Here is a 24,304-nt window from a genome sequence, read left to right on the forward strand (position 1 = left end):
TGAAAGTAGACCAGACACTTAGAATGCACTGCTTAACAATTCAGTCTACCAAAACTCTTCCCTCCATTATTCAAACAACTCTTGAAATCTTATGTCCTTCATGAGTCCTACCTAGACTGATTAGAGCAAAGTTAAACTTTTTGCAAGCCTCACTTTGTCTATGAACAAGACTCTAGTAGATGTCTCCTTTTACTACCCTCCCAAAATGTGTTAAAAATGGGGGTAATGTAGAGACTTAATTAGGTCTCTTATATGTGTATTAGGAGGTTTTGTTCAATTATTTCATATTATTTATGTATGGGTTGTAAACCCTATTAGGTATGGCATTCTTGTAGGGTACTCCAATTAAAACTGGAGTTCAATGTGTCTGAAGGTAGTGGGGTTCCCTTCACTGACCTTTAAGCAGAGCTTAGATTTTCTCAGATATGTCATGAGGCGAGGGAGGTTCCTGATCAAGTTACAGGTGGAGCAAGATGACTTCATGTGAACCTTTCCAACTTCGATAATTCTGTGATGTTGCTCCAACAGTTCATTACTTCTGTCCCCACACCCACCACTGCCCCTAGCATCTCTTCTCCATGTGAATGAGAAAATGAAACCTAGTTTTGTTCAATATCATCCCATTCATATTTTAACAGCATTTTTTATGGAGGACTTATATTGGGAAAATACACCTTATATAAATTACTCTATTTTCATGGTATGTGGGAGTCATTTCAATGAATCTTGAAACATTTAATAATAACTGTTCACAGAAATGATGAGCATTTTGAAAGCTAAGGCATCAGAGGACACAAGATACAGGGTTTGACTTGACAAAAGGGTCATATAAGAAAGTAATTTATCACTGAGTGTCTTCATTCCAGCTAGAGATCTGCCACAACCATCAAGAGGGCATCATGGTGGTACCATTGAAAGTCAGTAAGAGGGGCAGCTAGGTGGCACAGTGGATAAAGCACCGGCCCTGGATTCAGGAGGACCTGAGTTCAAATCCAGCCTTAGACATTTGACACTTACTAGCTGTGTGACCCTGGGCAAATCACTCAACCCTCATTGCTCTGCAAGGGAAAAAAAAAAAGTCAATAAGAGAGAGTACCAAAGGGAAATCAATAAGAAGCAGAAAACTGGGAAACTGGCACATCTCCAAAGTTTTGCATTTTTCCTTTTGTATTCTCCTATCCTAATGCCAGTTAATTATGGTTATGCCCCGGGGCAGCTAGGTGGTGAAGTGGATAGAGCACCGGCCCTGGAGTCAGGAGGACCTGAGTTCAAATCCGGCCTCAGACACTTAACACTTACTAGCTGTGTGACTCTGGGCAAGTCACTTAACCCCAATTGCCTCACTAAAAAGAAAACTAAAAAAAAAAAAAAAATTATGGTTATGCCCCAGAAGCAAAGAAGTTAAAGTTATGGTGTGTTACCACAACCATAGATTTGGATTCTATGGATCTGTGTATGGTTCTACCCATGCTCCAGTATATATTTTATAAAGGTGGATGTTTAATAGTATTTAAGGAGTTAAAAACATCTTTCAGATGAACAAGATACAATAATAATAAACAATAAAATTACCCTGGATTTTTTTTCATGTTTAGAGCACCTTATTATTAGGTAATATGACTAAGTTAGAAAAACATTTTAAATACTGTTTTCAGGATTATTGTAACTGTATATGGTAGAAGGAAAGCTTTAAGAGAATTTAGAAAGGTATTACTTAAAGAATTAATTTTTATACTACTATGCCCAACAGTTTCTTTGGAATAAAGCCAAGCTGGCACTTGATGGCATATTAAATGGGTATAATTACATTACGTATTAAATACCAATAGTTAGGTTGGACTAAGTATGAAAGGTTTCATTTATTTTCTTTTTAAATTTATTGATACCTTTATGTTGCCCAACAGATACTATGCAGCCAACAGTCAAACAAACCTCATTGTGAAATGCCTTCCCTCTAAAGAGTTAAGCAAACTACACCTAGTTGGGTTGTTATTAATAGTATCTGTCACTTTCCCCTTTGGTTTACTGATCATTAACAGACAGGAGGGTGTATGTGTTCATTTTGGTAGCTAGCTCGCTATTGATCTTAGCCACTGTTTTGTTTTGGGGTTTTTTTTTGTCGTTTAATCCTTTTTCATTTGTATCCGACTCTTCAAGATCCCATCTGGAGTTTTCTTGGCAGAGACATTGCAGCAATTTGCCATTTCCTTCTCCAGCTCATTTTACAGATGAGGACACTGAGGCAGAGTATAGTGATTTGCCCAGATCACACAGCTAGTGTCTGAGGCAGGTCTTGAATTCATGAAGATGGATCTCCCTGACTTCCAGCACAGTGCTGTACTGCTGTACTCGGCCTGAGTCTTCCCCGCTCTTGTTCTTGTCTTTAATTACATTGTTAAAATCACTGTGCAGTTCTTTGAGCTCAGCTTTTTCTCCTTTAAGTCTCGTCATGTTTCTCCAGATTCTTCATATTTACCCTTCTTTGTGGTACAGTAACTTTCCATAGAGAAGCAACAGGGGATACAGATAAAGGGCCTGCCTTGTTCAGAAAAATCCAGGTCTGACACACCCTGGGCAATTTACTGTTATTGCTTCAAACGCGTCTCTCTGAGTTGTAGATCTGCATTGGTAGAGGGAGTTTCTTCATGGAGGGTTCCTTGTGCACTTGTGAAATCATAGAACTAGGCCCAAAAAAACCTTCCAAACCCAACTAGTAGCCCAGTTATTGGGTACATGTGTTGTTTCCAGCTTTCTTACCTCAGATAATGCTTCCACGAAACTGTGCACATGGTTCTTGTCTCTCTTTTTAAAACAATTAAGAGCTTTATTTTCTAATTTTTTTTTTAGTTCCAAATTCTTACCCCCCTTCTAAACTCTCCCCTACTGATCGTGAAGGAAAAGCAACATTATATGAATTATTCATGTGAGGGGACAGCTAGGTGGTGCAGTGAATAGAGCACAGGCCCTGGATTCAGGAATTCAAATCGGGCCTCAGATACTTGACACTTACTAGCTATGTGACCCTGGGCAAGTCACTTAACCCTGGTTGTCCCACAAAAAATAGAATTAAAAAATTATACATGTGAAATCAGGCAAAACATATTTCCATATTAGCCATATTGCCAAAAAAAAAGGCAAGGGAAAAATATTCTACTTTGATTTTTATTCAGAGTTCATCAGTTCTCTCTCTGGAGGTAGAGAGCATTTTTCATCATGAGTCCTTTGGAATTACCTTTGGTCATTGTTTTGATCAAAAGTAGCCAATTCTTTCACAGTTGATCATCATTATAATGTTACTATTGCTGTGTACAGTGTTGTCCTGGTTCTGCTTACTTCACTTTGTGTCAATTCACATAAGTCTTTCCAGTTTTTTTCAGAAACCTTCCTGCTCATTATTTTGTATAACACAATAGTATTCCATCGAAGTCATATACCACATCTTGTTCAGTCGTTCCCCAATTAGTGGGCATTCCCTCAATTTACATTTTTTTTTCCTTACTGGCAGTCACCTCTTTAGGGTATGGCCCAAGTAGTAGAGTCTCAGAGTCAAAGAACATGAATCCTTTTTGTAACTTTTCTTGCAGAATTCCAAATTGTGTAACCAGTTCAGTGAGCTCCACCAGGAGTGGGATGAGCATGTTTGTCTTGCCACAGCTCTAAAGGAGTTAACTTAAGTAAAAAAATCAAAGTTATATTTTTATGGGATCCTCCTCAGAGAGAATTAAAATGTTCTCCATAAGATCATTTTGCATGTAAAAAGAAACTTCCCCTCCTTTTTCAAAAATAAATGTTATCGATATTTTAAATATTGCTTAAATTTCCCCATTGTCTTCCCTCTCCCTTTCTCTAGAGAACCATCAAATATAATAATTTTTAAGAATATTTTAAAAGAAAAAAAAGCAAAAATGATTAATTCATTGAAAAAAAATCTGAAAATATATGCACTGGCCCACGATGTTGTTTTTTTTCCAAACCTGTGATTTCATAGGTGTAAGGCGCCTCAGTGAGGAAGAGGTGGACTTTCTACCCCGTGTGTGTGTGTGTGTGTGTGTGTGTGTGTGTGTGTGTGTGTGTGTGTGTGTGTGTGTGTGTGTTAGAGGAGTCTTCCTCTATCTATTCTTTGGAGCCATGCTTGAAGAACATTCCATCTTAAAGAAAGAGCTCCTTTCATTACTGGAGGGCAGAAGGGCCCAGGTTAACTAACTGAGAATATCACTCCCTGCCATCTAAGTAATATAGTCAGGAGAGACACAGGTCACTAGTGGACCTAAGGAGTGGGCATCAGGACCCCTTTTCACACTAAGCATGTGTTCCAGCAGAAGAAAGCACTCCCTGGATTGCACTGAAAGGAGTCATTATAAATTATTTTAATGGAGATCCGTTTAAATCAAATGTAACTAGTTACATGGCAATCACTGAACAGGATCACATCAAAGCAGGAGTGGGCGAAGCTATTCCTGGGAATCTGGACCCACTGGTGACTCACCTTCATGAAGAAGTGCAGGCAGCTCGTTAAAGAAGACATCAAAGGTTGCCTGTCTTGTCCAGAGCTACTTCTCACAGATTAATTCTCTGTAACAAGTGACAGCCTCTTTGTTGTGCTGATAACCTCCTTCTTCCCAAACCGTAAATCATTTTCAAGAGGGTAAAAGTCTTAATTCCCTCTAGGATCTCCCTAGATCTTTATACAAGATAGCATGGTACAGAGGAAAGAGCACTGAATTTGAAGTAGAGGTCCTAGGTTCAAATTATGCTTCTAGCACTTACTACCTTTATGATTCTGGGCAAATCATTGAACCTCCCTGACTGGTTCAGAGAGATTGGGGCTGGGAGACATCTCAGATCCCTTCTAGACTTGATCTGAGATTCTGTAATCCCTTCTAACTGATTCAGAGCAAATACCTTACTGTGTCCATCTTTTTCCATAGCTGAATGGGTGTAAACAAAGATTGATGATCAGTTAAACAAATTCCACACATTATGGCATTCTAATTGTTTTCATTTTTATTTGTAAAAACCATTTTTTGCCAGCTTCTTCATAGCAAAATACTCCTTTTTTGTTGTACTTTGATGTTAATGAGACACTTAATGAAAGGGAGAATAGTTTTTTGATTTTGAGTGGGCTGAGCTTATTATTCTCAATTACCATGAGAGCTAAATTACCTTTTTTAAAAAATTAACATTTTAGCCATGCTTTTCTTTTATCACAATAATTTCCACTTATGCCCACCCATTCAGTGAACCTTCCCTTGCAAAAAAGAGGGAAAGGGAAGAGAAAGGAATAAACACTTATATTGCGCCTACTTTGTAAGAAAATCAATTCATAAAAAAAAAAATGGACACAGGAAATGTGTGCCAGTATATATATCATTCTATACTTATTTCCCTCTCCAAGGAAAAAGAGAGAATTACATTTTCTTATATTACTATATACATTGTATGTCAGTGCAGCTAGGTGGCTCAGTGAATAGTGTGTCAGACCTGGTATTGGGAAGACTCATCTTCCTGAGTTCAAATAATTTATTAGCTGTGTGACTCTGGGCAAATCACTTAACCTGTTTGCCAACATTTGCTCATCTGTAAAATGTTTGTTGTTTGTTTTCATTGTTTTTTGTCCTTCATTCTTTTTTTTTTTTTTGTAAGGCAATTGGGGTTAAGTGACTTGCCCAGGGTCACACAGCTAGTAAGTGTTAAGTGTCTGAGGCCGGATTTGAACTCAGGTCCTCCTGGATCCAGGGCCAGTGCTCTATCTACTGCGCCATCTAGCTGCCCCTTGTCCTTCATTCTTGAAGAGGACTGTGACATTGGGGTGATGTCATGACTTGCAGTGAATTGGATTTAAGTGAGGGAAGGTTGTACAAGGTCACCAGCCTCACTCTTTCCTCCAGAGCCATCTGGGTCAACTGGCAAGATATAAATCAGGATGGCTGGAAATGGCCACAGATGTTTAAGGCAATTGGGGTTAAAGGACTTGCCCAGGGTCACACAGCTAGTAAGTGTTTGAGGTAAAATGAGCTGGAGAAGGAAATGGTAAATCACTCCAGTATCCTTGCCAAGAAAATCCCAAATTGGGTCACGAAGTCAAACACGACTGAAAAGCAACTGAACAGCATACATTGCACATATTCCTATTTGTTTAATGTTTTCTGCAGTGACTCATAAGTTTTCCTGTATTTCTCTAAATTCCTCATATGTGTTATTTGTCATAAGCACAGTAATATTTAATTGTATTCATATATCAGTTTATTTAGTTTATTTAGTCAATGGGCATTTGCTTTGTTTCCAGTTTTTGCTGCCACAAAATGTTGCTATAAATATTTTGGTGAATATGGGACGTCTTTCTGTGCATGACCTCCTTGGAACATATACCCAACAGTGGGATTTCAAGGCCAAAGTCTACAAACAATTTAATGACCTTTCTCACATAATTCCAAATGAGTTTCCAAAAAGTTAAACTAATTTCCAGCTCCTCCACCAACAGTATATTAGTGTTCCTGGCTTCCCAAGAGCCACTCCAACATTGACAGTTTTTATACTTTTTCATCCTGACAGTTTACTAAGTGTCAAGTGAAACCTCCGTGAATTTCTTTCAGTTTGAATTTCTTTTCTTAGTTATTTTGGAGTAATCTTTCATGTAGTTGCTGAGAGTTTGCAGTTCCTTTGGAAACTTCCCAGTTATCCACTGGGGACAAAATCGTTTTTAAGAAATTACACACCAAAATAAGGATGGTTGAGTATATGTAATAGTAAAGCCTGGTTTCTTTAAGTAAGAAATTTCATTAATAGCAACATTCATAATTAGAAAACTCTGGTCTTGACTGTAACAATTAGAAAATTGTTACACTTTGAAATTCAGATTAGTCTGGCAATCTGTGTTCATTCCATTAAAATCTCGACTTTAAGGAGCCATGATTTCATCAGCGAGGGAAGCTTCTCTATCACTTCATTTCATAGTCCCACCAGGCAAACATGATGTGGCAGAATGAGTACTGGGCCCTGTATTCAAATCCTTCTGTTGCTGCCGTCCCATGTCATCCGCAACAAATCACTTACATGCACTGGGCCTCTGTGTTCTCTTCTATTAAATCCTAAGAGGGTTAGTCTCAATGGCCTCTGAAGCCCCTTCCAGGCCTCAATCTATGAACAATGTAATAGTTTCTGTGAGTTACTATGGCCTGAAAAATTCCTTCCAGGTGGCCAGCCTTGCTGGCATCATTTGAGATTATCGCCCATCTCTTCTGTATATATCTTGTACATACTTAGTTCTTTACATATTGTCTCCTCCTATTCGAACTGAGGCCAGGAACTGTTCTTGCCTTTCTTTGTTTCCCCAGCGCCTCATACAGTAGCATATAGCAAGCTGGAGAAATTCTTTCTCTGGGGTCCATGGACTCCCAAGGAGTGAGTAGAAAGATTTGGGATAGATGTCTTTGAACATCTTCATTTCAATACAATCAGTTTCTTTGTAATCCTATGTATTTTATTTTATGCTTTTAAAAACACTTTTGAGAAGGGTTCCCTAGGCATCTCCAGACTGCCCAAGGAATCCGTGATACAAAAAAAGTTAAGAACCACTGTGGCAAGTGTTGGTTGGTTGACTGACTGGAGAGGAGCCTCTCTGAACTTAGTCAGGTGGGTCATCTCTAGGTCTTCCCTCAAAGAGCAATTTAGCATAAGTCAAAGACAATACACAAGTAGCCATGATACAAATTAAAATGTCAATATGTAGGAGAGATCCAATGTTAGCAAGACGGATTTGAGTAGGAAAGCATCAGGCTACATGGAGGAGGTGATTCCTGACATAAACACAATCCTTTATCAGCAAATACAACAAATAATAAAAGTATGTTTCAGTTCTATATTTTAGCCAATCAATCAATTTAAATCAATCTACAAGCATTTATTAAGCACCTACTATGTATATCTAAGAGAAGCAACTGAGCATGGTGAATAGAGAGTCTCAAAACCAAGAACAATTAGTTCAGACACATATTGGCTATGTGACCATGGGCAAGGTATTTAACCCATCAGTGCCCTAGACAGCTTTTTACAGGTAAAGTTGCAAGGAAGGTACTGAGTACATTGGTAGAAGGATTCTCTTCACTTGGGAGTCCCCTATGCCAAAGAACTCTTAGATCCAGACTCAATTCCAATGTGGCAGGCTTAGCACAGTGCCTGGCACCTAGTAAGTGCTTAAATGTATATTGACTGACTATTGAACATTATGATGAAGATGGAAAGATGCTAATGAGGAAAACAGAAACGAAGCAGAAGAAAAAAAAATGGTGAAAGGCCAACCTTTCCTGCTCTAATTCCTTTCTCCTTTGTAAACCCTAACCCTGCCTTGAAATCGCTGCCCCTTAAAGATATTAATCCCCCTCCTCCTATTCATTATGTTCCTCCTACTGCCCTAGTGACCTAACATCTTCATAAGTCCTGGTACCCTTGGTCCCAGCAGTGCCAGGCATTCACCTTTACCAGGCTACTAGAGTAGTCTTTTCTAAGTCTTCAAGGCCACAAGGGTATTGTTTAGTGCTCAAGACTAGTAATTTAGTAGATTGTGATCAGGAACAGTATGATAGTATTTCTAGATAATACTTAATCATGTATTTACTAGGGAGTAATTGCTGCATGGCTATTAGCTTTAAACTGTTCTCACAGCATTTTTATTATATTGTAAATATGTATGTCATAGAGAAGCTAAAAATGCTTTATTACTCAGTTACTCTTCATATGATATTCCATTTTGCTTGAGTCACATGAAATTATTATTCTATAACAGTTTTAGGATGATATAACAAACCTTAAAAGTTAATAAATACTATGACATAAATAGGTAACACATGGATTTATATTTCATTTTCTAATTCCTTTGCTCCCTCCTTTCCTCCCTCCCTCCCTTCCTTCCTTCCTTCCTTTCTGTTTTTTAAGGTTTTAAAAGATCTTTTATTGAATAAAAAAGTTACCTGCATTTGAATTTTCTTGCAACTGTCTTAACCAGACCATCCATACAAGTTTCTCTAAATAATTATAAATCATAACTTAGAATTAACACCCTGTCATAGAGAGATCTTCAGCATACAAAATATTTAAATTAAGTGTAACCCAAGTTCACAGATTTGTATGGATTACCATCAAACAGGATGCTTTTAAGGAGAAAAAATAAATTCTAATTCAGATGCACTTGTGGCTTGTGTAAGGGGGGTTTTAAAAGATCACCCAGGTTCGTTAATCCCTGTACGGGCCACCAATCCGTAAGGGCCAAATTTAATATGGGAAGAGTTAATTGGGAGGCAAGCTGCAATGCTGGGACTTGGAAAACAACGGGGGACCTCTAGGTCCTGAGCCTCCTCTCTTCCACACTGCCCCCTCCCCAACTGTTTCTCCCAGACTGATAAGAAACAAGATTAAAAAGCCTCTTTTCAAAAAAGCAAAAAACTCCCAGGGTTTATTGATGAGAACAAATTTAGAAATAAGGACAAAGAAAAGCAGGAATACGGCTTGTAAACTCACCCACCAGACTCAGCTGCTTTGCATTTAACTCTCTCTATGTCCCCCTGCACTTCTGCCTGCTGCTGGTGAATTCTTCTCTCTCTCTTCTCCTCTTGTCTCCTCCTCCTCTCTCCTCTACACCCCCCCCCCAGAATAAAAAACCCTTCTCTCACAGGAAACCCAGGCTGACCACCCACACACCCCAAGCTAATTCATTGGCACCCCTAGGGGTGGCGCCCAGGGCCAGCTGGGGCATGGGATTTCTGTGCATATCCCCGCTGGGTGGAGGGAGCCAGGGCGTACCCAGGGCAATGGGAGCCATGTGGGGTATGCCCGAGGCTTTCTAATTTTAGCCAAAGATGGGGTCCCCAAATCACAATCAATTATTATACTTGTCAGCTAGCTCCATTTTGGACAGCTGTTTTCTGCTTTCTGTTATAGGGTAAGGATACCTGTGATTTCATTGAGACTGGGGAAACTATCATTGCATGTCGGCATTTTGCTAAAACTATAGTTTTGGAGAGTTGCTGAGAGCCCTAAGAGTTTGTGACTTGTCTAGGGTCACACAGCCACCATGTGTTGGAGCAGGTCTTGAACCCAGGTCTTTTTAGCTCTGAGGCCTGATTCTATACCCACCACTTTATCATTTAGTTATGTCTGACTTATCATGACCCCATTTGGGGTTTTCTTGGGAACAATACTGTAATGGTTTGCTATTCCTTTTCCAGCTCATTTTACAGATGAGGAAATTGAGGCAAACAGGGTTAAGTGACTTGCCTGGGATCACACAACTCATGGCTAAGGCCAGATTTGAATTCAGGTCTTCCTGTCTCCCAGCCTGACCCTCTATCCACTATACCATTATTCCTATATTAACCTAATATTTTCATGCCTATTCCAAACCTTCAGGGAATGTTTTTAAGTAAAACAAGTTAAGTAGCTAAGTTAATACTAATAATAACTAAGTATTTAGAATGTGTCCTCATTAGTTCCTAGAGCCCTTTTCCTCCAGAGGTGTAATTTAACTAATATCATATTTTCATTTTGTGGGTGAAATTAGGTAGAGGGCAACTAAAACCAGTCAGCAAATCATCATGATACAGATATTTTTATTCTGTCTGGCAATATTCTTCCTCCAATTCTCTACCAATCACTGAAATTTTACTTTTACAAACACATTTCCATTTTTATAAAAATGAAACTATTTTAGAAATTTAAAAAAATGAGTTTCAGTTCAAAATAGTATTTTAAGGAATAAATTATCCCACTGATAAATGATCAAAGGATGAAATCCAACTATGAACAACCATAGGGAAAAAAAATGCTCCAAATCACTAATAATTAGAGAAACGTAAATTAAAGCAACTCTAAGATCCCTTCCCACATTTGTCAAATGGCCAAAGAAAATAAAAAAGGAAAATGACAAACATTGCCTTGAATTTGCGCCCTACCACTTTACAGCTTAGGCCAACAAAGTCCAAAACTTCTCTCTTCAAGGTGCCAGTAAGCTCCTTGAGGGCATAAACTCCTTTGCCTCTTTTTGTATCCCCAGAGCTGAGTGCAGTGCTTGGCATGGAGTAGTGGCATGTAGGTACTTAATATATGTATATTGATTGATTGACAAATCAATACTCACCCTTCTTGATCTCCCCACAGCCTTTAACACTGCTGATCCCCCTCTTCATAACTCTTTTGTCTTTAGATGTTTATGATGCCACTCTATCTACTTCTTTGTCTCTTTTGTTGAATCTTCACCTTCACCCAGTATAACACTGATGATCCTGTAAGGCTCTGTCCTGAGTCTTCTTCTCTTCTCCCTCTATACTGTTTCACTTGATCTCATCAGTTCCTATGGTTTCAGGTATCATCTCCATACAAGTAATTTTCAGATCTACTTATCCAGCCCTAACGTCTCTCTTGATCTCCAGTCTCATATTTCCACCTGCCTATTGGACATCTTGAATTAGATGTCTCATGGACATCTTAAATCCAGCATATCCAAAACTAAATTAATTATCTTCTTTTAAAATTCAATTTTATTTTATTTTATTTTCAATTCCAAATTTCTCTGCCTCCTTCCTTCCTTTCCCCCAGTTGTTGAGAAGGAAAAAAAAATAAAATCGATTGTAAACATTCATAGCCATGCAAATCAGATGTCTCTATTAGTCACATTGCAAGGGAAAAAAAAGAAAAAAGAAATAGAAGAAAATATGCTTCAATCTGCTCTCTTATCTAGAGGTAGATACCATGTTTCATCATGAATCCTTTGGAATTCTGGTTTGTCAATGTTTTTCAGAGTTACTACGCCAGAGTTGATTATCTTTATCATGTTGCTATTACTATATAAATTATTCTCCAGGTTCTGCTCACTTTACTTTGTATCAGTTCATACGAGTCTTCCCAGGTTTTTCTGAAACCATCCCCTTCATCATTCTTACAGCAAAATAATATTCCATCTCATTCATATACCATAACTTGTTCAGCCATTCCCCAGTTGATGGGCATGCTCTCAGTTTCCAGTTCTTTGCTACCACAAGAGCTAACACACATGTATACATATATGTGCGTGTATTTATATATAAAATCATGTGCATGAATACTTGTCCTCTCTATTTGATCTCTTGGGTTATAGACCCAGTAGCAATATCACTGGATCAAAAGGGTATGAATGGTTTGATAGCTTTGTGGGCGTGTGAACTCATTGTCATTCTCTCCATACTGTCACCTCCTCCTAACTTCCCTGTTATTGTCAATGATAACACCATCCATCTAGTCATACAAGCTTGCAACCTAGAAATCGTCCTTCACATCTTACTCTATCCCACCCTTCCATATCCAATCCGTTGCCAAATCCTGTCATTTCTACCTTTATAACATCATATATACATACATATACATTGTTTGCATATACATGTATGTGGGGGCAGCTAGGTGGCACAGTGGAAAAAGCACTGGCCCTGGATTCAGGAGGACCTGAATTCAAATTTGACCTCAGAAACTTGACACTTACTAGCTGTGTGACCCTGGGCAAGTCACTTAACCCCCATTGCCCTGCAAAAACAAAAACAAAAAACCCCAGCATATATATGTATGTGTGTGTGTGTGTATATATATATATATATATACACACACAGGTGTGTGTGGGTGTGTGTGTCTGTGTGTATGTATAGATCTGCCATCACCATCAATCACCTCAAACTTAAACTAATAGAATGGCTTACTGGTTGATCTACTTGCCTCAAGTCTCTCTTCATTCCAATCCATTCTCACTTATAAAATTGATCTTCCTAAAATGCAAGTCTGACCGTGTTACCCCCTCCTATTCAGTTAACTCCATTAATTCTTTTATCTCCAGCATGATCTATAAAATGTAGGAAAGAGCCCCTTTGTAAGGTGCCCTTCCTCACCTTTTCTCTCATCTTTTATCTTCTCTCCGTGCACTCAGTTGTCCAATGACACTGGCCTTCCTATTGTCCTCACACATGATGCTCTATCTCCTGACTCCAAACATTTTCATTGCTATCTCCCATTCCCGGAATACTCTCCCTCCTCATTTTTGGCTCTTGGCTCTCTCAGCTTCCTTCAGGTCTCAGCTAAAGTTGTCCTTTCCACCAGAAGCCTTTTCCAGCATTCCTAAATCTTAATGCCTTCCTTCTGAGACCTCCCATGAGTTATCCCGTCTATATCTTGTTTGTATATTGTTGTTTGCATGTTGTCTTCCCCACCAGACTGTGGGCTCCTTAAGGGCAGAGATGGCTTTTTATTTGTCTGGGTTTGGGGTTTTTGCCTTTCTTTGTATCCTCAGTACCCAGTAGACAATAGGTACATAAATGCTAGTTGCTTGACTGACCCCTTGTAAAAGGGGTATAAAACACTAACATAGATAACTATGATATACAATATTATTCAATAAGTATGCTGGAGTCAATCAGATTAAAGCTCTATGTGAGATATTGAGTTTGAAAGAGGGAAGGTTGTTATCATTTGGTAAGATCCTGGAAAACTTCCAAGAAATGTAGGCAGTTTGACTTGGGCTGAGAGGGAGACCATTTTCAGGCCTAGAGAAGAGCATGAACCAATATAGGAAGGTTAATATTCCAATTGTGCTGGAGTATAGAGTATGTGAAAGCAAAAGAAAGTAACATGAAATAAGACTGAAAAGATAGGGTGTCATCAGATTGGGGAAAGCCTTGAATGCCAGGCCAGGAATTTGAATGGATGCAGCATGAAAAGAGAATGAAAAATTGTTTGTAGAAGAGTGACAGGTCCTCATCTCTGGTTGTCTGCCCTATTATTTGCTAAAGTCCTAAGCATTATCATTTGCATATGTAATAATCTGAAAAAGTAGCTTGCCTTGCTATGTTTCACTTTCAGTTTTTTTTCTTTTAGAGTCTTCTTGAACAAAATAACTCAGATGAAAATATTTTTTCATAATTGCACATGTATAACCTATATCTACTTGCTTACGATGTCAGGGAAGGGCAAGGGAAGGAAGGAGGGATAGAATTTGGAACTCAAAATTTTAAATTAATATGTTAAATTGAGGGAAAAAAGTAGCATGCCTGCAAAAAAAAAATTCTCATTGATGCAGAAAAGGTTTCTAATCACACCAGCAACTTCATAATTTTAAAAGAATTCTTTGTTAGAGATGACATAATTTTAAGGGTATTATAGGATTGATTCTCAGGTTCCTTGGAAAGGGGGAGGATTTAAAATGTGGACAAAAAATCATGCATATTATTACTGCCAGAGGAAAAAAAGGAAGGGGGGTCAAAAAACTAATGACCCATGTGGCTACTTCCCCATGTCTACTAAATCATTAGGAGAGTTACATGCACAGGTATCAGAAGATATCCTTGATAAAGACATGTGGGAGACAGGAGCAGGCAGGTTTCACAAAGGATATCCTACGGCACATTGCATCTTTACAGTCAGGCACTCGGCTGAAAAGTGCAAACATACCAGGTCCTGCTATGCTTATCAACCCCAGAAGTATGAGATATGGGAGATGTGACTGCATGGCAGCTGGTCTTCAAAAGATCTAAGAGTTTCCTGGGGGCAGCTAGGTGAGGCAGTGGATAAAGCACCAGCCTTGGATTCAAGAGGACTTGAACTCAAACCCAGCCTCAGACACTTGATACTTGCTAGCTTAACCCTCATTGCCTTGCAAAAAAAAAAAAATGCCAATGCTGTATTAGTCAGCAGAGCCCTTCTGCAGCCAAGGAAGTTTATGTGTTCTGAAGCTGCACTGAGAGGGATGTTGTCTAGGTCTCTAGAGGTTGCTGTACTTCTTTCCTCCTCCTCTGCCCTGATTAGAATCTCATCTGGTCTGCTCCAGTCAGTAAGTCAGTGGGTCAGTAAGCATTTATTAAGTGCCTTTTGTGTGCTGGGGTTTGGGTTTTTTTGGGTTTTGTTTGTTTGCTGAGTGGTGCCTGGAATACAAAGAAAGGCAAAGGACAATTCCTGACCTGGAGGATATCACAAAGGAATAGGGAAAGCAGCAAGCAAGCAGCTATGAACAAACAAGATGTATCCAGGAAATAATCCACGAAGGAAAAGTGCTAAAATTAAGAGGGAGGGAAGAGGCTTCCTGTAGGTCCGGCTTTCACCTAGACTTGAGGGAAGCCATCCTTGGGCATCGCACTGGAGGAAGGACAGTGTTATCAACAAAGGAGACCAACCAGGATAATGAGGGGCCTGAGTTCATACCATATAAGGATGGAAGGAATAAACAAGGGATGTGGAGTGTGGAAAAGAGGAGATGTGGAGGAAAGGGAACAGCAAGGGTTGGGCTGTAGAATGAACTTTTATTGTGTAAAAATTAGAAGGAAACTTGTTTAAGATTACTTAAACATGAAAATAATCCAGAAATGAGATGGACTACCTAAGGAGATAATCATAGCTAACATTTAAATATCACTTACTATGTGGCAGGCACTATGCAAAGTACTTTAAGATCCAATTGTTATCTCGTTTGATCCTTATAACAACCCTGGGAAGTAGATGCTTTTATTATGCTCATTTTTATAGATAAGGAAACTGAGGCAAATTGGTTAGGTGACTTGCCCAGGGTACAAAGCTAGTAAGTGTCTGAGGTCACATTTGAACTCAGGTCTTCCTGACTCCAGGCCTGGTCCTCTGAGTCACCTAGCTACTCTTAAAGAAAATGTTTTTTTCCCTCACTGAAGAAGTTATGAGGGTTTTCCCCCACCTATAAGTCTCCAAGAACAATATGGATAACCATTAGTCAGTCATGTCATAGAGAACATTCTTGTTCTAGTGAGGGATTGAATAGACTTGGGCCTTCTGGCCCACCTCTGAGTCTCTGGCGACAAAAATAATTTGATTCAGAAACTGCCTTAAGGCTCTCCAACGAAGTGTCTTCCCTTCCAGTGTCCTTGAAAGACACAGCAGTAGATTCAGCTTTGTCTGATAGCCCTCTGATTGGGCATGTCATCGGGAGGAGAGACAGCCCCTTGCAAAGGTGTCGGGCTGGAGCCCGAATGAGAAAGGGATCTCCCATAGAGCCACGCTATGTGGTTACGGATCTTGGAATGCTGTCTTCCCGAAGAATTAAATAGAGAAATGGCTAGTGTTTGAGAACTGGCTGCAGCAGATTACCGGTGAAGAATTCTGCCTCAAAATCTCCTCAGATAGATACCACCAGGAAGGGAGGGGCTGTGGACCAGTGGGGAGCTAGAGTAAAGATGAAAACATGTTGAAGTTCCCCTAAAATGCCTTTGTATTTCTTTTGTTAGACACTTTGTTTCAACCTGTTGCTGTTTCCTTAGCTCCCCAGTTTCCAGACTCTGCTTCTGAATTTCCAGCCTTTGCCCCCATGCTTGGAGAGCCGTGCAGCTCCTGAGGCCCTTCCGTCTCGCTTCTCCTCCCCCCACAATCTTCCCCTCCTTTCTGTAGGTTGTCTTCCTCCATTAGAAGGTAAGGCCCGAGAAAGCAGAGACAGGGTCCCTGAAGATTGCGCCTTTCCCGATTAATAAGTACTTGCTGCCTGGCCTTCCCTGAGAAAACATAAGCCCTTTGAGGGTAGGGAGTGTTTGGTTTGAGATTTGTATCATCAGCATCTGACAAAGCACCTGGACCAAAGAAAGCCCTTAAATGCTTGCTGATGGCCTTTGCACTCCATTGGTACTTAGGCTGTGTCAGGAGATCAGGAGGGAAGAGCCTCAGTAGGTGAGGTAGACCCCTCCTGCAGTATTTGTGGGAAGGCATGGACAAGAGTTACAGGCAGAGGAAGTTTGAGGGGGCTGCTGTCTTGACCGTTGAAGGGGGAGAACATGCATCAATTAGAGTCGGCATCTTTCTTCTGGCCCCTTCCTACTGAATGGTCTGGTGACTGCTTTGTTTTTCTGTGCTAGCTGAAAAGGCAGCTCTCTGCCCCTTTGGCAACCTGGCTCTGTCTGAACTACCTCCCTAGGTTATTATATATTACTCTCTTTTGTACACCCTTCCACGGAAGGGTCCTGGCCTGCCCCTGCCCACCTGGGGTTGGGAATAGAAAGGAGCCTGAATGTCTGCCTTTGAAAAGGTTTGTAGTTTGGTGGAGTAGCAGAAAAGATAAATAACAATGCTAGTTAATTAATATTAAAAGATTTGCAAATTAGCTCCTTAGTGGGGGAGTGATCACCAACCTCTGGCTGGGACTGAGAGGAAATGTCTCTCTCTGGAGCCAGCGAGGCTGGAGCTGGGCTTATTCAGAGGGATGATGTTCTTACCAGGGGACCGGCCTGTGCTTGAATGAGCAGATGCTCACTTGACTCTCCCCTGTCAGTAGAAGGAATATTGAGTCCCCTCTTTGTGGTTAAAGGGGAGAACAAAAGAGCCCCAGTCAGCTCTCTCCTGCCCTCGAAGCTCCCAACCCTCCTTATCTTTTAGTTTAAAGCACAGGCTCTTGTTCAGTCTGGCTCCTGCTGATCTTTCTACTTTATGCCACATCACTCCCCTTCCTGTGCTTGGTACAGTACACTGGGTAGTGCAGTGGATAGAGCAGCAAGGCCTGGAGTCAGGAACACCTAAATTCAAACCCAGCTTCATTGTGTGACCCTGCACAAGTCATTTAGCCTCTCTTTGCCTCAGTTTCCTCATCTGTGACATAAAATGGGGGATCAGAACAAGAGCACCGACCTCCCAGGGTTGTTGTAGGGATCAAATGAGATAATCATCCTATAATACTGAGCACAGTGCCTGGCACATGGCACTATAGAAATACTGTTGTTGTTGTTGTTGTTATAACCTAAAGACAACAGTCCATTTTCTAGCTGCGAGCCTTTATACAGGTTTGCTACCCCAACCACAGTTATATTGCATTCTTCTCCCACCTCAAACTCATCAAATCTTCTGATTTCAGCTCCTGTGCCTCCCCTAACCATCCAAGCCTTTCCTGGGCCTGGACAGAGATTAAGGGCAGCAGAAGAGGGACTTGAACTCAGGCCCTCTGACTCCAGAGCTCCCCACTGTTATGGGGAAATAGAGAGGGGGTTTGGGATAGGGGTAGACGTTTTTAGGAATCCCTCTTTAAAGAATTACACTTTCTTGCACACAAATCCAATTAGAATAAAATAATAGTTTATTTAAGGTGCTAGGGAAAGGAAACCAAGAGAGAAATCCTTGGACTTCTCATGGGGAGAAGGCATGGCACAGAGCATGGCTCTGAGATACCAATCTCCTCAAGCAGGAGACAGGCAGATACTTTTATAGAGGACTGATGGGGGTGATCATCTGACTGTGGACAGTTCCCTTATTGAAGGAGGACCATCCCCCACTGGTGGTGGCTGGGGGAATTGGGTGAGGGGTGGATGCAGATCTCTCAAGTCATCTCTGTCTTCTTCCCACCACGAAGGCAGCAGTCACACCTAATGTTATCTTCCCAGGGGTGGGAGACCGGAATGAAGGCTGGTGGTCCTGGAGCTAGCTCAGTCCTGATCCATAGCCACTTATCCTTTGGTTTAGTTTCTCAAGGAGAAGGTTGTTTGATTTAAACTTCTGGGGTACACTAGGCCCATAACACCACCCAAAAATCATCATCATCATTTCACCTTACATTTCCTTACACAGGCTTTGTATTAACTCTCTGTTTAAATGTGTCCCAGTAGACTATAACTTCTCCAAGGACTCTTTCTGGGTCCTTTGCCTATGCATCTCTAGCACAGTCACCATGAATTGTTGTTCTGATAAGATGGAGGAATGAATTCAGTGTGAGTTGCAAAATGGAAGGATCTTAAGGTTAGCTTAGTAAAAAATTAGTTTCTTTGACAGTGCCTCAGTGAATTTTCAGGGTTAAGTAGTATCCTTTGAAACTGGTGGAAAGCTTGTTATGATGATTGTCAGTAAACCAAGACCAATGACAGATTAGTAAGGCAAAAGAAATGTCCACAGGTATATTTTAAGCAGCGTCCTTTAAATATTTAATAGTGTATACCCTCAAGTTGGTGGTGTGCACAGCTGCAGTAGTGACCTGAGAGACTGCTTCAGATTTAGGGAGACCCAAAGTCCAACCTCCGATACATCCTGACTGTGACCCTGGGCAGGTCACTCTATGAGATTATAAATTGTAGAACAGGGACACTTCTACAATGGGAGGCATTTCCTCACTGATGCACTCGCTGGTCAGTACAAAAATAAAAGCAGGCCCTTTGTGGCCTCATGAAGCCCGAGGGTTCCACACTGTTTTAGGACACACAGAGAAGTCGCTGTTGATAAGACCATGGCATACTCTTAATAAATCTCCATAATGCCTCCACTCAGGAGTTATAATCAGCACACTCAGGTCTCACTCACCCAGCTCTCACCACTACTAGCTGGTTGGTTCTCCGGAGGGATGACTGTTACTACTTTCATTGTTCTAGGGGTAACTCCTCTGGTGGCTCTTCTAGACACCAGCACAGAGCCTCCACTCATGTGCCTCCCCTTAATTAGCTAGTAGGATCAGTTCTTTACCAAAGTCATTCGGGTGACATAGCATGGGGAGTATTTACAAAGCTAATAATAATAGCAACATCTAACATTTACATAGTGCTTACTATGTGCCAGGCACTATGCTAAGCACCTTACAAGTATTATCTTAGTGGATCCTCACAACAGCCCTTTGAGGTAAATGCTATCATTATCCCCATTTTACAGTTGAGGAAACTGAGGCAAAGAGAGGTTAAGTGATTTGCCCAGGGTCATACAGCTAGTTAGTGTCTGAGGCCAACTTTGAACTCAGATCTATCCTAACTCCATGCCCAATGCTCTATCCACTGTACCTTCTAGCTGCCTGGTTATTTTCCTGAAGTAAGTAAGTTAACAAGGTCATTTTAGAATATTCTTGCTTTTATTATAACTATTGATCAACATTTATATTGGAAGGTATTTCTGTGACACAAGAAAGATAGAGACTTTTCTAATTTGATATGGTGTTACTATGACCAGTAATTTATTGAGGACCTACTATGTGCAAAGCACTGTGCCATTGGAATATAAGCCCTTGGAAGGTAGGGACCATCTAACTTATAGTGCCTGGTATAGAGGAGGTACTTAATAAATGCTTGTTGCTTGAAACACCAAGGAGAATACAAGAGGGCTTCTTGCTTTCTTTATGCTTAGAATTCCATTCAGTGCAGCAAATGTTTAAGTGCCTTCTATACGCAAAGAAAAAACGGACCCTACCCTGAAGGAGTTTGCTTTCTCCTGGGAAGATAGAGCATGGGCAGAGATGTTCATCCAAAGGACTTTCCAAAGGGGGAGAACTCTAAAGGCTAAGAAGATGAGACATAAGCACATGCAGAGATGACTGTGTCCATATTTCTTTACTCCAGCGGGTCAGTTATTTCTCTCCTGAGGGTGTGCCCTCCTTGGACACAGGCCTGTGCAAAATGCCCAGCCCTCCATAGCCCTCCAGTGTGAGAGACAGAGGTAGAAGAACCATCCCAGAGCCTGATGGGCATGTACTGGTTCTGTTGTTCTGGGGAGGTTAGGTCACTTTGAGGGCTTCCTTTTCATCATCTGTAAGAGGATGAGGTTGGACCAAATGTCATATTATATTTTGAATAGACTTGTATCTGTACTGGTATCTTCCTTGGTAGAACTTAAGTTTCTGGAAAACATGAAGTTTCTTTATCTTTGTATCTCCAGCTTCTAATAGAGGGCCTGACATGTTCTCAGTGCTTAACATGTGTTTGCTGGGTGATTGATTGATTGATTGATTGATTGGTAAATGGTCTCTAATGACCCTTCTGGCTTTCTGATTGGAAGATCAGTTGTTGATAAAGCAGCATTGATAATAGGTGCTGTGCTTTCTGAGATAAAGGACGTCCTTTAGGATGGAGTGGCCAGGGAAGGCTTCATAGCTCTTGGAGACATGGGATCTGGACCAAAGCTTCTTAAACTGTGGGTCCCAACCCCATTTGGGGTCACGTAACTGAATGTGGGGGTGACAAAAAATTTGGCAGTAAATGTTTGATTTGTATCCTATTTTATATACCTGTATACCTGGGATCACGTAAAACTTTCTCAGGCGAAAAGGGGTCAAGAGTGGGAAAAGTTTAAGAAGTCCTGATCTAGACCAAGCTTAGAGGAAGGGGGCCTATATTAAGTATATTAGATACAGGGTAAATGGGATGTGCAAAAGTACTGAACATTTCAGGGCATTTCCATAGCCCCTCTTTAGTACCAGACACTGTGCTAAGTGCTTTTTACAAATATTATCTCATTTGAACCTGTGCAAGGCAGATTCTACTACTTCTACCACCACCACCACCACCACTACTACTGGTGGTGCAGTGGATAGAGCACTGGCCTTGGATTCAGGAGGACCTGAGTTCAAATCTAGCCTCAGACACTTGACACTTACTTAACTTTGTGACCCTGGGCAAGTCACTTAACCCTCATTGCCCTGCAAAAAAATCCCAAAAAACAAACAAACAAAAAAAAAACAACTACTACTAGCTAACATTTATTGTTTTTTTTGTTTTTGTTTTGGTTTGGTTTGGTTATTATCCTCATTTTTACAATTGAAGAAATTGGGGCAGGGGTTAAGTGACTTGGGCAGGGTCATACAGCTACTAAGTATCTGAAACCTTCCTGACTCCAGGCCAGGCACTCAGTTTGCTCATATGAAAAATGAGGCAGAGAAAGAAATGACAAATGACTCCAGTATCTTTGTCAAAAATCCAAATGGAGTCAGGAAGAGTAGGACACAGCTGGAAAAAAGAGACAGACAGACAAACAGACACCAAGCAACAACAAATGTGTATGTGTATGTAGGCGCTGTAGATGATCAGTGAACTAGGGACAGAATTCAGGCTGAAGGGGAGATCTCATCAGAGAAACTAAACAGTTCTTTGATCCCCAACTGATTGCTGTCACAAAAGCCCTTTTCTGTTGACACTAATATTCTCCCATTCACTGTGTATTCCTTGAAATCATGAAAAAATGAATATAATTTCAGAGGAATGAAAATTAAACATAACCCAGTGAACAACAAAAAGATCCATGGTGGATATAAGCAAGCAGCAGCATGGTGTCGACTTATGTGGCATAGAAAATATTATTGAGGTCACGTATGAGTGGAAGAAAGGAGGCTGGTCATTTAAAAAGAATGAAGGACAACTCATAGAAAGTCCAAGTGTTACACAGGTACTGCTCTTCCCATTACTTATAAGAAAAGAAGGATTCATTGAATTGGATAGAGTCTCTACTGAAGGGGTAAGGGAAAAACATGGTGAGGAGGCATAGGGAAGGGATGATGTGCATTAGCTGCCTAATAAGTATTTTTGTTCATTACCTCTTTTTATTGTAAATGCCTTGAGAGGGTCATTGTCATTTCTGTCTTTGTGTCTCTAGTGCTTGGCAGATGATCTTGCCCAGGTGGGCACTTTTACAGATGTTTGCCCCCACTGAAATCAGAGACCTGTCAAAGTATCCAGCTGCCCTTCAGCGTGTCATTTTCTTCGTTTCCTTCACTTCTAGTTCTTCCTTAGGAAGTACGTTATGCCAGGAGTGAATGGCAGTGAGAACAGTGATGGCCGTGCCTGGTCTTCACTAGGTACTTTTTAGCATCATCATCTTCTACCACCACCATCACCAACCCCAACCTCAGTCTACCCTTTTCTTCACTGAGGTATCTATCCCACTGAAATTCAGGGGAGGCTTTGACAGGCCCAGGATGTGAGTTCTAATGATCAGAACTAGATTTCAGGTGGAGAAGGGAAGCAGAATTGATTTGACTTCACACCCTAAGTTGACACTAGTGGGTCTCAGATCTAAAAAGTTTCAGGTCCCAGGCCTCATTTAAGAACTGAAAAGAGTAGGCCCATCAAAAAGGTACTTGTTCCCACAAAATCCCACCTGGCTTTAATTTTTCTCATATTCTCCCCCTAACTACCCTTTTCTCATTGGTAGTTTGCTGATTTCTTCCTGACCTTGTGGACTGAGGTGCTTTGCCCAGGTTGTTTTGGTCTCATTCATTTCTTACTTTTAAAAGGTGTCCCAGAAAGTCTTAGTGCAGTTTAAACCTTTAAAATAGGCAGTAAGACTTTTCAGATACTCCCATTTGTTAGCTTCTCATTTGCCCTGGTAGTTTCACTAGGTCATGCCCACCCAATTTTAATTGAATTCCCCATTACTTGACCCTGCCACTTATACTGTGTTCTCTCTCTTTCTTACTGATATTTCTTGTACCAAAATATCATAGATTTAGAGACAGAAAGCAATTTATTTATTTATTTATTTTGGGAGGCAACTGAGGTTAAATGACTTGTGCAGGGTCACACAGCTAGTAAGTGTCAAGTGTCTGAGGCCAGATTTGAACTCACATCCTCCTGACCCCAGGGCCAGTGCTCTATCCACTATACCACCTAGCTGCCCTGATGGAAAGGAATTTAAAAGTCATCTAGTCCAACCCCTCCATTTTATATTTGAGGAAACAGAAGCCTAGAAAGGTCAAGTGACTTAGCCAAGATCACACAGGAAGTAAGTGGCCAAGCCAGGATTTGAATCCAAGTCTCCTGACTCTTTCTACTGCTAAATGCTTATTACTAGCTCTGAATGAAGTATTTATCTGCTGTCCTCTGTTTGCATCAGTGAAACAAATGGTTTCCTTAGCTACAGGGTGGAGTTCCCATCCTCTCTTTCCCCTCCTCCTACCCCCACCTAAGAACTCTTTCTCTCTGCCCTAGAGCTTTGTCTTATGGAGTACAAACTATATTCACTCTGAATATCAGGTGTTCCTCCAGCCAAACTGCCATGGTTGATAATAGGATAGAAAGCCCCCCAGGCCCCAGGGACCACTACCAGAAAGTTAAAGATGTAAGTGTGTCCAGCGTGACTCAGGCCTTGAGAGCTCAGAGCTGCGCCCATCAGTGCTGGCCCTGGGGCTACGAGATTATATATGCTGGTTTAAAACACCTGGAATTTTGTTAATGGATTCTGTTGTGGTGTGGACATTTTCCCTAACTGGAGCGTTTGGAGTGAAACAATCGGTCTTGTCCTTGCATATTTCTTCCATTTATTTAGGAACATGATTTATCTATCGATTTTTTTTAAGGCATACCCTTACGTTCGTGCAGGCATAGCTCTTTTATCTCTTACTCATTTCTCAATACCCCCTAGGGGATAAACTTTATATTTTATGCTGTCAGTGAAATATTACTATTATCGGGCAAGTACTAGCAAGAATAATTTGGAATAACCAAGATGCGAGAAGCCATTAGAATCATTTGAATTTAGCTTCTCTGGCTTTCTTTCAATGGAAAAAAGGTAAAACTAACCAGTTCTAAGGAATTTCTTTCTCATGGAATTCTTTAAGTAAATAAAT

The 24,304-nt window shown here is 40.6% G+C and overlaps 1 protein-coding gene across 1 annotated transcript in view; it reads left to right on the top strand.

The window, feature by feature from the left end:
- The window catches only part of MND1 (meiotic nuclear divisions 1), a 119,373-nt gene that overhangs the window by 88,594 nt on the left and 6,475 nt on the right, over nucleotides 1–24,304 (top strand). The gene's annotated exons all lie outside the window — the stretch shown is intronic.

This window comes from Dromiciops gliroides, chromosome 6 (genome assembly GCF_019393635.1).
Source record: "Dromiciops gliroides isolate mDroGli1 chromosome 6, mDroGli1.pri, whole genome shotgun sequence".
Lineage (NCBI taxonomy): Eukaryota > Metazoa > Chordata > Mammalia > Microbiotheria > Microbiotheriidae > Dromiciops > Dromiciops gliroides.